Raw genomic sequence first — 15,591 nt, forward strand, 5'->3', positions numbered from 1 at the left:
GAACAGAAGTGATATCTGGCGTTCCGCAAGGTAGTGTAATAGGCCCTCTGCTGTTCCTGATTTACATAAATAATCTAGGTGATAATCTGAGCAACCCCCTTAGATTGTTTGCAGATGATGCTATAATTTGCCGTCTAGTAAAATCAGCAGACGATCAATTCCAATTACAAAATTATCTAGAGAGAATTTCTGTATGGTGCAAAAAGTGGCAGTTGGCACTAAACAAAGAAAAGTGCGAGGTCATCCACATGGGTACTAAAGAAATCCGATAAATTTAGGGTATACGACAAATCGCACAAATCTAAGGGCTGTCAATTCGACTAAATACCTAGGTATTACAGTTACGAGCAACTTAAATTGGAAAGACCACATAGATAATATTGTGCGGAAGGCGAAAAAAAGACTGCGCTTTGTTGGCAGAACACTTTGAAGATGCGACAAACTCACTAAAGAGACAGCCTACATTACACATGTCCGTCCTCTGCTGGAATATTGCTGCGCGGTGTGAGATCCTTACCAGGTAGGATTGACAGAGGGCATCGAAAAAGTGCAAAGAAGAGCAGCTCGTTTCGTGGTATCGCGCAATAGAGGTGAGAGTGTCACTGATATGATACGCGAGATGGGGTGACAGTCACTGAAGTAAAGGCGGTTTTCTTTGCGGCGAGATCTATTTACGAAATTTCAATCACCAACTTTCTCTTCAGAATGCGAAAATATTTTGTTGACATCCACCTACGTAGGGAGAAATGGTCATCATAATAAAATAAAAGAAATCAGAGCTCGAACGGAAAGACTCAGCTGTTCGTTTTTCCCACGCGCCACTCGAGAGTGGAATGGTAGAGAAGTAGTATGAAAATTGTTCGATGAACCCTCTGCCAGGCACTTAAGTGTGAATTGCAGAGTAACCCTGCAGATGTAGATGTAGAATGCCAGTTTTGCTGATCTTGTAGTAGGCTTAATCTTCAGCTGAATACAGTTCGGAATGACTTTGTTATTCCCATAGTTTTTATTAAATAAGATGCATTATCTCGTTTTAATTAGCTTCAGCTTCGTAACTTCGAAATTAAGAACTCCATCAAGTGCCTAGTTAAGCGAATTGTTGATAGCCGCGGTTGCGCGGTTTGAAGCGCCATGTCACGGATTGCGCGGCCCCTCCCGCCGTAGGTTCGAGTCCTCCCTCGGGCATGGGCGTGTGTGTTGTTCTTAGCATAAGGTAGTTTAAGGTAGTTTAAGTTAGTTTAAGTAGTGTGTAAGTTTATGGACCGACGACCTCAGCAGTTTGGTCCCTTAGGAATTCACACACATTTCAACATTTTTTGATAATCACGCCACAATTAGGGATCACAGTCATATAATACTTTTGAAAGAGAAGTTCTGCCATTTGTGCTGTTTTTTCCAACGTACTAAGCCAATTACAACGACTGAATGCGTCAAATTTAATGAAAAGTGCAGGACCACTAAAATCATCCCGAACTATATTCAGTTGAAGATTAAATTTGCTACAAGATAATCATATCGGCCATTTGAGTGTGGTACCTAAATATGGCCATAGGTCGAAATCATCATTATACTACAGAACAAATTGCATACATATTCAAATAGAGGAACTTTCATGTGATCAGTTACAATGAAAATAATTTCGTCACAACAAAGACGTTGATAGGAAAAGATATAACGTGGAGACATGAACGAATCATTGTCCCCAGCTACGGTATACTGATGGGACAGGTACTGAGAAGGATAACTCTCATCCACATACTTTAGATATAGCTGGGAGTAGGATTTAATAGCCACTTACGAGAGGCTCAATCTAAAGCAGAGACTGTGGATCTGGTCTCGATAAACAGCAGCTCACCAGAATACAGTCTTTATTAACGTTAATTGCAAATCCCAGTAATTGTTATTAAAATTCCGCATACTTGGAAATGTTAGGAGGTAATGGTCTAAGTCTACCCGACACATGGATTTCTTTAGGTGTCTGGAAATGGAAAAAAGAACAGATTGACACCGGTGTGTCAGACCCACCATACTTGCTCCGGACACTGCGAGAGGGCTGTACAAGCAATGATCACACGCACGGCACAGCGGACACACCAGGAACGCGGTGTTGGCCGTCGAATGGTGCTAGCTGCGCAGCATTTGTGCACCGCCGCCGTCAGTGTCAGCCAGTTTGCCGTGGCATACGGAGCTCCATCGCAGTCTTTAACACTGGTAGCATGCCGCGACAGCGTGGACGTGAACCGTATGTGCAGTTGACGGACTTTGAGCGAGGGCGTATAGTGGGCATGCGGGAGGCCGGGTGGACGTACCGCCGAATTGCTCAACACGTGGGGCGTGAGGTCTCCACAGTACATCGATGTTGTCACCAGTGGTCGGCGGAAGGTGAACGTGCCCGTCGACCTGGGACCGGACCGCAGCGACGCACGGATGCACGCCAAGACCGTAGGATCCTACGCAGTGCCGTAGGGGACTGCACCGCCACTTCCCAGCAAATTAGGGACACTGTTGCTCCTGGGGTATCGGCGAGGACCATTCGCAACCGTCTCCATGAAGCTGGGCTACGGTCCCGCACACCATTAGGCCGTCTTCCGCTCACGCCCCAACATCGTGCAGCCCGCCTCCAGTGGTGTCGCGACAGGCGTGAATGGAGGGACGAATGGAGACGTGTCGTCTTCAGCGATGAGAGTCGCTTCTGCCTTTGTGCCAATGATGGTCGTATGCGTGTTTGGCGCCGTGCAGGTGAGCGCCACAATCAGGACTGCATACGACCGAGGCACACAGGGCCAACACCCGGCATCATGGTGTGGGGAGCGATCTCCTACACTGGCCGTACACCACTGGTGATCGTCTAGGGGACACTGAATCGTGCATGGTACATCCAAACCGTCATCGAACCCATCGTTCTACCATTCCTAGACCGGCAAGGGAACATGCTGTTCCAACAGGACAATGCACGTCCGCGTGTATCCCGTGCCACCCAACGTGCTCTAGAAGGTGTAAGTCAACTACCCTGGCGAGCAAGATCTCCGGATCTGTCCCCCATTGAGCATGTTTGGGACTGGATGAAGCGTCGTCTCACGCGGTCTGCACGTCCAGCACGAACGCTGGTCCAACTGAGGCGCCAGGTGGAAATGGCATGGCAAGCCGTTCCACAGGACTACATCCAGCATCTCTACGATCGTCTCCATGGGAGAATAGCAGTCTGCATTGCTGCGAAAGGTGGATATACACTGTACTAGTGCCGACATTGTGCATGCTCTGTTGCCTGTGTCTATGTGCCTGTGGTTCTGTCAGTGTGATCATGTGATGTATCTGACCCCAGGAATGTGTCAATAAAGTTTCCCCTTCCTGGGACAATGAATTCACGGTGTTCTTATTTCAGTTTCCAGGAGTGTATTTGCCAGCACCACAGTCAGTTCTCTATAATTGTATAACTGTTCTTTTCATCCTCAGATTTATCGGTATCTAGACAACGACTATCACTAGATTTTTCCATACTCATTACACTATTGAATACCTCGAGGAAGCTGGAGCTTCTACCAGACATGATTGCGAATCCATAACTGTAAATAATATAGATGTCTCCCGTTACCGTCATCCTACACAGATTTGGTTCTACAGAAGGTATCTAACTCTAGCACCTTGGATAAAAATAATATAGTTCATGAAATAAGTTCGTGGGTTGTGGAAAATAATTTGATGCTAAATCACAGTAAGACTCAGTTTTTACAGTTTCTAACTCACATTTCAACAAGAACCGATATTTTGATCAGACAGAATAGGCATATTATAAGCGAGACGGAACAGTTCAAGTTTCTAGGCGTTCGGATAGATAGTAAGCTGTTGTGGAAAGCCCATGTCCAGGATCTTGTTCAGAAGCTAAATGCTGCTTCATTTACCATTAGAACAGTATCTGAAAAAAGTGACACTTCAACATGAAAAGTAGTCTACTTCGCATATTTTCATACGCTTATGTCGTATGGTATTATTTTTTGGGGTAATTCTTCTGATTAAAAAGGGGTATTTTTGGCTCAAAAACGGGCTGTTCGAGCTATATGTGGTGTAAATTCGAGAATCTCTTGTCGACCCCAATTCAAAAATCTGGGAATTCTGACATTGCCCTCATAGTATATATTTTCTTTAATGTCGTTTGTTGTTAGCAATATTAGCCTATTTCCAAGAGTTAGCAGCTTTCACTCAGTTAATACTAGGCAGAAATCAAATCTGCATGTAGAATGCACTTCCTTGACTCTTGTGCAGAAAGGAGTGCAGTATTCTGCTGCAAACATTTTCAATAAGCTACCACAAGAACTCAAAAATCTCAGCAGTAGCACAAACTCTTTTAAGTCCAAACTGAAGAGTTTCCTCATGGCTCACTCCTTCTATTCTGTCGAGGAGCTCCTGGAAGAGCTAAAAAATTAAGCAATTTCCAGTGCTACATTGTTGATTTTCTTCATTTAAACTTACGACTTGTCACCTGAATATGTTTTTTTATATTTAATTTTATCTGCTTCTAATATCGTGTTATAATTTCATGTATTGACTCGTTCCATGACCATGGAGACTTCTCCATAATTTGGTACCACGGAACAATAAATAAATAAATCAATAAATAAATAAATTTTCAAATAGGCGAATAGCCAGTCAACTACCCCCTTCCGTCATTAATAAATGTCTCATTAAACATACATTACTGCAATGCATGTATATTCTATACTGGTTCTTAAATGTGATTTGAATACGACGAATAGACTTGTGCAGATGTGCAACATAGCATTCCACCAAGGTATGATCTGCAATAGAACTGTCGACAACGCTGATTGGCTGTTTTGTGTAATCGATTTCCACGTTAAATGTGTAAAACTATTGGCATTGACGCACACGCCTTGACTGGTCCCATCAGAGGATCACTAGGATCATTTGGAAGATAGAATGGTGCGCCGTCATCTTGAGTGATGAAAACAGATCCTGCGTGCGCGCAAGTGATGCTTATTTGCGCGTACTATGCAAGCCCATTGAGCGCTGTCTCGATAAGTTCATACTTCCAAGACACAGTGGCCCTATCCCAGGCATTATGGTTTCGGGTGCGATAAACTATAACTCTCGTTCACCTTTCGTGTTTCTGGAGGGGTCGCTAACCAGCGCTCGGTAGGTGCAGAATGTTTTTAGATCCATTCTTTTTTCTTTCTTGCAAAAGGAAGGTTAAGTCTTGTTAAACATGGTAACGCTTGCCCACACACTGTCCGTTAAACACAACGTGCTCTGCAGGACGTGCAGAATCTACTCTGGGCAGCGTGATCTCCGGACTAGTCACCAGTCGAAAACGTGTGGGTTATGACGGGACTAGGAGCGACTCGTGAGACTCATGAATCGACAACTGTTAACAGAACTATGTAAACAGGTCGAGCAGTCATGGCATGATGTATCCCAGGACTGTATTCGACATATGTGCAACTGACTGTATGCCAGAATCAGCGTCTGTATTGCCGCCTGTGAAAGCTACACCGTGTACTAGTATGCGTGTTTCAGCGTAAGTCGATTTCTGGTACCTCAGAACCACTTACGCTATTGATATGTAAATGTTATCATTTCATGTACTCCATATGCACAGTAGCAACAGTAAAACCTAGAGTGAATTGGATACCTCTAAAAATTCCTACAATTATGTTCCGGCAATTTATATTTTTTTGCGTATACATATAACTTATGGAAAATATGGAATAATACCTAAAAATGGTTAAACTCTGGAAAAATACAAAAAATTGTAAAAAAGGTGATAAATTCGTGAAATTGTGGAAAATATGGAAAAATACGAAAAATGTGCAACTCGAGAGTACTTACATGTCTGCCTATGTGTGGGCTCCCTTGATGTGCCAATGACGAAATACGCCTAATATTAAATTTAACTTTTGTTAGTAACAAATACCTGCACCCTGATCCTTTCCCTTAACGTCGAATAACGAAACTAAAGTGATTGTAATAAATTTAATTTTTTTTTATTTATGACAATTACCCTCATACTCTCCCTTGACCTCGAGCTATGCGGCCTTATGTAACTCAAAACAAAACAAAAAAAGGATCTGTTATCACCAAGTAGCCGCACCCATATTCTCTTCCTATGGTGCACAGCTCTAGAATACGGCCACCAACTCAAGTACTCTATTTATAAAAGCTGGAGGAGCGGGATGGTTTGCTTAATTCCCTTTGGTCCCGAGGGGAGCGTAAAGGATTGGTTGGCGTGGGCAGGATATGTAGCCTGATATCCCTTTTTTATCGAGTAGGCCCCAGGTCATTTGTAAGGGGAGCTGTGGTTGCAACCCATGGTTGCTTCAAGTTTAAGATTGTTGTGTCGTAATCTCCGATGGAGATTTTAAGACCTGATTATTTTTGCGATTCTTTCATTTCCTTCCGCGGTGCGCTAACAGCTTCAGGTTTCATTAACAGCAGCGCAAACAATTTCTACTCTTCTCTTCTCACTCAAGGTACTTCCGTAAGAGCGTGCAAAAATATAACAGGACATAGAGAATTCTCCGCTGAACAATTTGAAATAGGGAACGTATGGTCGGAGAAGCCAGCTTGAGGGAGTACGGAAATAAATCTGTCTACCGCTTTGTCTAGCGTTACTGTTTTCCAGCTTATTTGCAGCTAACATGCGTACAAATTTAGACGTACTGTGTTGTTTATTTACATTTACATTCCTTATTTCCTGCAAGGAAATGCAGTTTCTGTGTATTTTAATTGTCGATAAGGTGGCTCTGTTTTATCATGTTACGTTGTCCCATGACAGAACGTGCTATGAATCAACGATAGACCTATTTGTTGCTCAGTGCTATTCAGAGATGTACAGTACAAAATCATAGGGCAGTAACCACTGCTCGATGGATTGTAAGAGGAGGTCCTATTCCATGGTCTGCCATGTTGCCTGATCTGAATCCCCTTGATTATTTCCTATGGGGATATCTAAATTCACTTGTGTATGAGACCTCAGTGGATACAGAGATGGAATTAGGTGCCAGAATTGTAGCTGCCTGTTATGTGATTGGAAACACTACAGCGATATTTGTCAGGGTGCTTCAGAATCTTGTTCGCCGACGTCATGCTTCCACTGAGGTTGATGACCATCAGTTTCAGCACATTTTGTAAGATACAGTACCAATGGTACGTTCATTGTGTCGATAATGGTATTTGCAGTTAACTAATGTAAATAAAGAACTACAAAATAATCTAATTTTATTTCAATTATCTCAAGCCGTCGGCGCTGTTGAGCCATAATCCTTACGCGAGCAGGCCAGTAACTATCGGCGTCTTGCTAATCCTCTTGATCATACGCGTCACTTTCAGATACAGCAGGTAGCATGTCTACGTGCAGCGACTTGGATAAGGCACGCATCGTTCAGTTCACACGTTCTGAACCGTTGGTAGGCACAGTTCTGAATTTATAGTTTCCCGTTCGATCACAGATCGGAAAATTTCACATTACCTGTGCCAAAATCCTCAAAAAGATAATTTATTTGTAATCAAATTTAACAATCTGTGTTACGCGCCAACACTCCGTACTGAGCACAATAGTCAACGTACACTCACATTGAAAAAATGTCTGTAAGCACTATGGGGTTTAACATCTGAGGTCATCAGTCCCCTAGACGTAGAACTATCTAAACCTAACTAACCTAAGGACATCACACATCCATGCCCGAGGCAGGATTCGAACGTGCGACCGTAGCAGCCGCGTGGTTCCGGACTGAAGCGCCTAGAACCACTCGGCCACACTCACATTGATTACGCGTCGATCGGCACACCGTACATTCAAGGTTAATATATTAAATATTAGTTCACGAAGAGAAAACGCATCACCTTAATTCAGTTTAATCTGACGGTCCGCGATTTGCTCAAAAACGGACATGTATAGCCTACAAGCGGCTCAGCGATTTACATATCATATTTTGTAAGATTAGTGTACCGAGCAGGAGTTTCGAATTAGAAACAACGTGACGAGTTTGTTTACTAGTTCCTTGTTCACAATACGTACTGAAACCACAGAAGTGTATCACCGTTAAGGTAGATACAGGGTGTTTCAAAAATGACCGGTATATTTGAAACGGCAATACAAACTAAACGAGCAGCGATAGAAATACACCGTTTGTTGCAATATGCTTGGGACAACAGTACATTTTCAGGCAGACAAACTTTCGAAATTACAGTAGTTACAACTGTCAACAACAGATGGCGCTGCGGTCTGGGAAACTCTATAGTACGATATTTTCCACATATCCACCATGCGTAGCAATAATATGGCGTAGTCTCTGAATGAAATTACCCGAAACCTTTGACAACGTGTCTGGCGGAATGCAGATGAGATGTAATGCTTCAGCTGTTCAATTGTTTCTGGATTCTGGCGGTACACCTGGTCTTTCAAGTGTCCCCACAGAAAGAAGTCACAGGGGTTCATGTCTGGCGAATAGGGAGGCCAATCCACGCCGCCTCCTGTATGTTTCGGATAGCCCAAAGCAATCACACGATCATCGAAATATTCATTCAGGAAATTAAAGACGTCGGCCGTGCGATGTGGCCGGGCACCATCTTGCATAAACCACGAGGTGTTCGCAGTGTCGTCTAAGGCAGTTTGTACCGCCACAAATTCATGAAGAATGTCCAGATAGCGTGATGCAGTAATCGTTTCGGATCTGAAAAATGGGCCAATGATTCCTTTGGAAGAAATGGCGGCCCAGACCAGTACTTTTTGAGGATGCAGGGACGATGGGACTGCAACATGGGGCTTTTCGGTTCCCCATATGCGCCAGTTCTGTTTATTGACGAAGCCGTCCAGGTAAAAATAAGCTTCGTCAGTAAACCAAATGCTGCCCACATGCATATCGCCGTCATCAATCCTGTGCACTATATCGTTAGCGAATGTCTCTCGTGCAGCAATGGTAGCGGCGCTGAGGGGTTGCCGCGTTTGAATTTTGTACGGATAGAGGTGTAAACTCTGGCGCATGAGACGATACGTGGACGTTGGCGTCATTTGGACCGCAGCTGCAACACGGCCAACGGAAACCCGAGGCCGCTGTTGGATCACCTGCTTCACTAGCTACGTGTTGCCCTCTGTGGTTGCCGTACCCGGTCGCCCTACCTTTCCAGCACGTTCATCCGTCACGTTCCCAGTCCGTTGAAATTTTTCAAACAGATCCTTTATTGTATCGCTTTTCGGTCCTTTGGTTACATTAAACCTCCGTTGAAAACTTCGTCTTGTTGCAACAACACTGTGTTCTAGGCGGTGGAATTCCAACACCAGAAAAATCCTCTGTTCTAAGGAATAAACCATGTTGTCCACAGCACACTTGCACGTTGTGAACAGCACACGCTTACAGCAGAAAGACGACGTACAGAATGGCGCACCCACAAACTGCGTTGTCTTCTATCTCTTTCACATCACTTGCAGCGCCATCTGTTGTTGAAAATTGTAACTACTGTAATTTCGAAAGTTTGTCCGCCTGAAAATGTACTGTTGTCCCAAGCATATTGCAACAAACTGTGTATTTCTATCGCTGCTCGTTTAGTTTTTATTGCCGTTTCAAATATACCGGTCATTTTTGAAACACCCTGTACTTTACATCGGCCACGGACACAGTACAATTGCACGCACGTGTCCTCTGTTCTCGCTCCAGACTCTTACTGGTGTCGTCTCTGGTGACTTACTGATATGTTTCCACAGCTGAATATATCTAGCTTAACATTATACTTTTTAAAAGTCTCCCAATCCACAACGCATCGATTTACAATTTCATACACACTTACCACTTCACTGTATTCTGTCAATTGAGAATAATTTTGAATAACTTTTTAATAAACACGAGAAAACACTGCATCAAAAGAAATTAAAGTAGCAGACCTAAACAGAAAAAAATGAACAAATAAATAAAGTTACGAATCTGATCTTAAGCTAAATCTTTCAATGTACCGAAAAATAAATCAGAAAACAAGAAGAAAGAAAGCACAGGAGAAAGGGAAAAAATCTGTACCCTATTGTAGTGCTATCATAACTGGGTGTGTGGATGGGGGAGGAATGCCACAGGGTGCGCTCAGTCTCTGTGCTGGTTCCTGAAAGAGAAATAGCGGCTCCTAGGATGGTCAGCAGTGTGCTGACCCCATAGCTCATGCAAATGACATCATTGAAGATTATAGCACGGCGGCTGATCGACATCATGACCTGCTCTCACAGAAACGTCTGTTTTAAATGTGACTAACCATTTCCCTTAAAATTTATTTTATAGTAACTAAATTTCAATTTTTCTTTTAGATGTTAGAATAATTTACTTGAAAAATTTGTTCGTCAGTCAGCAGTGAAAGATTTCTTTTCGGATATGACTCAATATTTTCGATGAATATGAAAATCCGATAAATCAAAAATATCGATACCGCAACATCGATGTATCATTAGCATCGACATCACTCCCGTGAATTATCGAAATGTCGATAATTGATACTTCATAAAATCTTTTTATGTATTCTAGTGAATCTTGATTTTATGAAATTTAGTTGCATTGTCATTTATTCTCGTAGGAACATTAGAATAATGTTTTCGACATTGTCAGGCACCCATGTATCTACATCTACATCTACATCTACATCTACATGGATACTGTCCAAATCACATTTAAGTGCCTGGCAGAGGGTTCATCGAACCACCTACACAATTCTCTATTATTCCAATCTCGTATTGCGCGCGGGGAGAATGAACACCTATATCTTTCCGTACGAGCTCTGATTTCCCTTATTTTATCTTGGTGATCGTTCGTCCCTGTGTAAGTCGGTGTCAACAAAACATTTTCGCATTCGTAGGAGAAAGTTGGTGATTGGAACTTCGTGAGAAGATTCCGTCGCAACGAAAAACACCTTTCTTTTAATGATGTCCGTCCCAAATCCCGTATCATTTCTGTGACACTCTCGTCCATATTTCGCGATAATACAAAACGTGCTGCCTTTCTTTGAACATTTTTGATGTACTCAGTCAGTCCTGTCTGGTAAGGCTCCCACACCGCGCAACAATATTCTAAAAGTGGACGGACAAGCATAGTGTAGGCAGTCTCCTTAGTAGGTCTGTTACATTTTCTAAGTGTCCTGCCAATAAAACGCAGTTATTAGTTATCCTTCCCCACAACATTTTCTGTGAGTTCCTTCCAATTTAAATTGTTCGTAATTGTAATACCTAGGTATTTAGTTGAATTTACGGCTTTTAGATTAGAGTGATTTATCATGTAACCGAAGGTTAAAGCGTTCCTTTTAGCACTCATGTGGATGACCTCACACTTTTCGTTATTTAAGGTCAACTGCCACATTTCGCACCATTCCGACATTTCTTCTAAAGCGTTCTGCAGTTTGTTTTGATCTTCTGATGGCTTTATTAGTCGATAAACGACAGCGTCATCTGCAAACAACCGAAGACGGCTGCTCAGATTGTCTCCCAAATCGTTTATATAGATAAGGAGCAGCAAAGGGCCTATAACACTTCCTTGGGAAACGCCAGAAATCACTTCTGTTTTACTCGATGACTTCCATCAATTACAACGACGATGTGACCTTTCTGACAGGAAATCACAGATCGAGTCGCACAACTCTGCTTGTGTGGTACAGTGTCAAAAGCCTCCTGGAAATCCAGAAATACGGAATCGATCTGAAATCCCTTGTCAATAGCACTCAACACTTCATGTGAATAAAGAGCTAGTTGTGTTTCACAGGAACGATGTTTTCTAAACCCATGTTGACTGTGTGTCAATAGACCGTTTTATTCAAGGTAAATCATTATGTTCGAACACAATATATGTTCTAAAATCCTGCTGCATATCGACGTTAACGATATGGGCCTGTAATTTAGTGAATTACTCTTACTACCTTTCTTGAATATTGGTGTGACCTGTGCAACTTTGGGTACGGATCTTTCGTCGAGCGAACGGTTGTATATGATTGTTAAGTATGGAGCTAATGCATCAGCATAAGGAACCTAATTGGTATACAGTCTGGGCCAGAAGCCTTGCTTTTATTAAGTGATTTAAGTTGCTTCATTACTCCGAGGATATTTACTTCTACGTTACTCATGTTGGCAGCTGTTCTCGATTGGAATTCTGGAATGTCTACTTCGTCTTCTTTTGTGAAGGCATTTCGGAAGGCTGTGTTTAGTAACTCTGCTTTGGCAGCACTGTCTTCGTTGGTATCTCCATTGCTATCGTGCAGAGATGGCATTGATCATTTCTTGCCGCTAACATACGTCACATACGACCAGAATCGCTTTGGTTTTTCTGCCAGGTTTCGAGACAAAGTTTCGTTGTGGAAACTGTTATAAGCATCTCACATTGAAGTCCGCGCTAAATTTCGAGCTTCTGTAAAAGATCGCCAATCTTGGAGATTTTGCGTCTGTTTAAATTTGGCATATTTATTTCGTTGTTTCTGTAACAGTGTTCTAACCCGTTTTGTGTACCAAGGAGGATCAGCTCCGTCGTTTGTTAATTTATTTGGTATAAATCTCTCAATTGCTGCCGATACTATTTCTTTGAATGTAAGCCAAATCTGGTCTACACTTGTATTATTAATTTGCAATGAGTGGAGATTGTCTCTTAGGAAGGCGTCAAGTGAATTTTTATCTCCTTTTCTGAATAGGTATATTTTTCGCTTATTTTTCGAGGATTTGGGGATTACAATATTCCGTCCTGCTACGACAGCCCTGTGTTCAATAACCCCTGAATCGATTATGATGCTCGTTATTAACTCAGGATTATTTGTTGCTAAGAGGTCAAGTGTGTTTTCCCAACCGTTTACTATTCGCGTGGGCTCATGAACTAATTGCTCAAGATAATTTTCAGAGAATGCGTTTAGCACTATTTCGGATGATATTTTATGCGTACCTCCGGAATTAAACATGTATTTTCGCCACCATATCGAGGGTAAATTAAAGTCACCGCCAACTATTATCGTATGATTCGGGTACGTGTTTGAAATCAAACTCAAGTTTTCTTTGAACCTTTCAGCAACCTTGAACCTTTCATCTGAATTGGGAGGTCGGTAAAAGGATCCAATTATTATTTTATTCCGGTTGCCAACAATGACCTCTCCCCGTACTAACTCACAAGAAGTATCTACTTCAATTTCGCGACAAATTAAACTACTTCTGACAGCAACAAACACGCCTCCGCCAACCGTGTTTAGCCTATCCTTTCGGAACACTGTTAGCTTCTTCGCAAAAATTTCGGCTGAGCTTGTATCCGATATACCAGATATTGTCAGTTATTATGGTAGTTATGTAGAAGAGCCATTTTTCGATAACCACTGTAAATTTTTAACTTCAAATGCGTGAGTGAGTGATATAGACCAAAGTCAAAGGGTGAGGGGGTGGGGGGGGGGGGGGGGCTCTCCGAAGACTTGGCATACAGTATTGGTGTGTCATAAATTAGGACGAACAACGTAAAACCATTTTAAAATAAAAAAAATATGTATCTGTAGCCGTCGTGTTCGCAATTATTAGACTGAGAAGCCATTCCCCGTTTCCCTCTATAAAGAAAGTGCTTGTAGGTGTATATTTACTCGTGGCATACTACTGTTTTAATGTTTATGAAATAAACCATGGTAATAGGTACATCCGTAGAACGTGTGCAATGGCCGCTAACATCTCTGCCGCACTTTACATCAGTTTCGGCTGAGCACTCGTTGCACAGTCGACCAGATTAGACTGTGAACTTTGAGAAGCCGGCACAGGTGCCCGATTTGTCCCGCCACTGGCTCCAATCTACTAGCAAACTCTCCGAATCTCTCACGGGAATCTAAACCACTAGGGAGCTTCTCCGTGTCAATACACTCCGCTCCGCTCCGGCAACAGTTTTCATCACGGTAATGCCCCCCCACCCTCTCCCAACCACACACACACACACACACACACACACACACACACACACGACATGCGTGCGTGTGTGTTGCGGCGAATCCCGGCAATTTCTTCGCGGGCAGCGAGAGTGAATACAACTTGGTCAGCAAATAACGTCTGAGAGTCTATTCCATCAGGTCAAACATTGCTAACACAGCAAACAGCCACAAAATGGAAGAAGCCGTCAGTAGCCTAGCTGCAGAAGCTGTGGCGGGAATTGCAAGGCTGAGTAACATCCGGGGACCACCATCCGATAGGCGAATTGCTCGGGGAAGTATCGATAGTTATTCAGTGTCATCTTACCGTTGCTTCTTTCGTGTTCTCTGTAGCACTGCGTAGAATGTCATCCCGGAAGATATGAGTAATCATCATTCGGGCGTTTCAGTCAGTTTTTCGATTGGTTTGACACTGTCTGCCATCTTTCGCTATCTTGTGCCAGTCTTTTCATTGCCACGTAACTATTATTTGAACCATCCACTGTAGACTGTATGGCATATTGTAGTCTTGGCCTGCACCTATTATTTTCTCCCACCACTGCTCGTTCCTGCGCCAAGTCACCTGTTCACTGATTACGAAGTAGATGCTGCAGTATCCTGTCCCTGTCATCTGATAATGGCCTTGCATAGACTGATTTTGTCATTTGTTCCTGTTATTGATTCTGAATATACTACTTTATCCACCTATTTATATTTAAAATTCTTCAATACCTCGCAATTCGAATGTTTCCAGATTTTTCATCCCCAAAATTTCCACCGAATTAAGTTTGATTTCTATACTGTTATATCCTGCCTAGGCGTCGAATATAGGGTGCCTAGGAATCCTGCTTGCTCGGGTCGCTAGACAACAATTCAAGAAAATCGCATTAAAGTGTTTTATTTCGAAATGAGTGAATGACAATACTAAACCTTGACAAATACACAGAAGCAAAGGGCGACAATCAATATAATCAATGTCCTTCAGTATAACGATCCCAATACAGGTGAAGTAATACAGTGGATGCTTCTTTCCAGGTCGCTAGTCTTTACGCCTCTGTAGAACTCGTCGGGAGCGGTGCTTATGTTCTCTTCGTCTAGAGGCCGCTGCTATTGCGTTGTCGTCCTAGAGAGGGGTCGGTAAACGTGCAATTGGCTGCGTCTTGTTCACAACCCTCTCTGCTCTAAAGTTTCCGACTGGCATACCGCCGCTTGACATTACGCCCTAACACATACGGTGCTAAGGAAGTACAATAAGTTCTTCCTCAGCTGCATATCAATATCTTATACAAGGAGAACCCTTTTACTGAAGAAAACTTTCTTCTCCTATGCCAGTCTACTTCTGTTATGGCACTTCCTTCTGCCATCCTGTGTAATCTGGGTTCCCGTTGTAGAATCGACAAGAGAAGATACCTGACAGCTGGCACTGCTGTTGTCAGCCTCCAACTGCGAATCGCAAATGGCTGCAGGCGAAATGATAGTCTTCTACAGTGTTGTGATAACACTGAGGCGTTGCCATAGAGATGTGTAAAAAATCGTTTTACGTGATTGGTTGACGTAGACGGACGGAATGGCCGCACCAAGCTCACTGCCAACTGTCACGGACCTTCCTTCGCTGACTATGCTATAGCAAGGGGAGTTCAAATGGCTCTAAGGACGATGGGACTTAACATCTGAGGTCGTCAGTCGCCTAGACTCAGAACTACTTAA

Source organism: Schistocerca piceifrons, chromosome X, assembly GCF_021461385.2.
Source record: "Schistocerca piceifrons isolate TAMUIC-IGC-003096 chromosome X, iqSchPice1.1, whole genome shotgun sequence".
Lineage (NCBI taxonomy): Eukaryota > Metazoa > Arthropoda > Insecta > Orthoptera > Acrididae > Schistocerca > Schistocerca piceifrons.